Here is a 2685-nt window from a genome sequence, read left to right as displayed (position 1 = left end):
CACCTAAACTGACCGGCCAAACCCCTACCAAGACATGGCCGTCCACCTAAACTGACCGGCCAAACCCCTACCAAGACATGGCCGTCCACCTAAACTGACCGGCCAAACCCCTACCAAGACATGGCCATCCACCTAAACTGACCGGCTGGGCCCCTACCAAGACATGGCCGTCCACCTAAACTGACCGGCTGGGCCTCTATCAAGACATGGCCGTCCACCTAAACTGACCGGCTGGGCCTCTACCAAGACATGGCTGTCCACCTAAACTGACCGGCCGGGCAAGGAGAGCATTCATCAGAGAAGCAGCCAAGAGGCCCATGGGAACAGCTCAGGTGGGAGAATCTGTCCACAGGACAGCTATTAGTCGTGCGCTCCACAAATCTGCCCTTTATGGAAGAGTGAGAAGAAGAAAGCCATTGGTGGAAGAAAGCCATAAGAAGTCCTGTTTGCAGTTTGTGAGAAGCCATGTGGGGGACACAGCAAACATGTGGGGGGGGAGCTCTGCTCAGAGGAGACCAAAACTCAACTAACACTACACATCACCCTGAACACACCATCCCCACTGTGAAACATGGTGGAGGCAGCATCATGGTGTGGGGATGGTTTTCTTCAGCGGGGACAGGGAAGCTGGTCAGAGTTGATGGGAAGATGGATGGAGCCAAATACAGGACAATCTTAGAAGAAAAGACCTGAGACTGGGGGGGAGGTTCACCTTCCAGCAGGACAACGACCCAAAACATCCAGCCAGAGCTACAATGGAATGGTTTCATGTATTAGAATGGCCCAGTCACAGTCCAGACCTAAATCACATTGAGAATCTGTGGCAAGACTTGAAAATTGCTGTTCGCAGACGCTCTCCATCCAATCTGACAGAGATGAGATATTCTGCAAAGAAGAATGGGCAGAAATGTCCTCTCTAGATGTGCAAAGCTGGTAGAGACATCCCCAAAAAGACTCCCAGCTGTAATTGCAGGGAAAGGCGGTTCTATAAAGTATTGACTCCGGGGGGTGAATACAAATGCAGCCACACTTTTCACAGATTTATTTGTATCATTTATCATTTTCCTTCCACTTCACAATTATGGCCGCTTTTTGTCGGTCTATCACATAAAATCCCAATAAAATACATTTACATTTTTGGTTGTAACATGAGAAAAAATGTTTTTTATGATGGTCGCCCTCAAATCTCCGGTTGTATCTGTAAGATTAAATGTCCAGAGAGGAGGAGGTGGGGAGGTGGAGATGAGGGGGAGCTGGGGCTGCACGGAGAGGCATAGGATCTGCAGGAGGAGTTCTCTCCACCTCTCTGCTGTCAACTGCTGAGATGGGGGCATGGAGCTGAGACGAGCCTCTCCACGGCTATAGAGAAAAGTGCAGGATCTGGTGGAGGACTTCTGTTCTCCTCTCTGCTGTCAACTGCTGAGATGGGGGCATGGAGCAGAGATGAGCCTCTTCGCGGCTACAGAGAGAAGTACAGGATCTGGTGGAGGAGTCCTGTCCTCCTCTCTTCTGTCAACTGCTGAGATGGGGGGGCAGAGACAAGCCCCCTCCATGGTTGCACAGAGAAGTGCAGGATCTGGTGGAGGAGTTTTGTCCTCCTCTCTGCTGTTGACTGCTGAGATGTGGGGGGAACAGAGACAAGATTATCCACAGCTGCACAGAGATGTGCAGAATCTGGTGGAGGAGTTTTGTCCTCCTCTCTGCTGTCGACTGCTGAGACCGGGGGAAAGGGTAGCAGAGATTAGCCTCTCCACGGCTGCACAGAGAAGTTCAGGGTTTGGTGGAGCAGTTCTGTCCTCCTCTCTGCTGTCGACTGCTGAGATGGGGGGGGGGGGAGCAGAGATGAGCCTCTCGAATGGCTGCACAGAGAAGTGCAGGATCTGGTGGAGCAGTTCTGTCCCCCTAACTGCTGTCGACTGCTGAGACCGAGGGCCACATGAAATGACCTCGCGGCCTTGATGTGACCATGGGCCTTGTGTTTGACACATGTGCTCTAGGGTGTCTACTTTCAGAAAATATATCATTAGGGGGTTTTGTATAATCTTCAGGCCTAAAATTATTTTTTAAATGTGTATTTAGCAGATGCAAATGTTCAGCTCTTCCACTGAGCAATGTGTTCTGTATTCTTTGGCACTGGTGCATCCCTATGTTCTAAAGAGTGAGCACAGCGACCAGATATCATCCAAATATTTCCATGTTGTTTCCTAAAGGAATCAAAATCCCCCCCCAGTCTCTGCCCATTGGCCAATGTCCTCATAGAAGGTATTGGATGATGAGTAGGTGGTATGGGTGCATGGTTTTTCTCAGATATAAGTAGGGGGTATGGGTGCATAGTTTTCCTCGGACGATAAGTAGGTGGTATAGGTGCGTGGTTTTCCTCGGACGATAAGTAGGGGGTATGGGTGCATGGTTTTCCTCAGATGATGAGAAGGTAGTATGGGTGCGGGGTTTTCCTCGGACAATGAGAAGGTGGTATGGGTGCATAGTTTTCCTCGGATGATAAGTAGGTGGTATAGGTGCGTGGTTTTCCTCGGACGATAAGTAGGGGGTATGGGTGCATGGTTTTCCTCAGATGATGAGAAGGTAGTATGGGTGCGGGGTTTTCCTCGGACAATGAGAAGGTGGTATGGGTGCATAGTTTTCCTCGGATGATAAGTAGGTGGTATAGGTGCGTAGTTTTCCTTG

Source organism: Pelophylax lessonae (genome assembly GCF_965119305.1).
Source record: "Pelophylax lessonae genome assembly, chromosome: 2".
Taxonomy (NCBI): domain Eukaryota; kingdom Metazoa; phylum Chordata; class Amphibia; order Anura; family Ranidae; genus Pelophylax; species Pelophylax lessonae.
Note: the sequence above shows the minus strand (reverse complement) of the source record.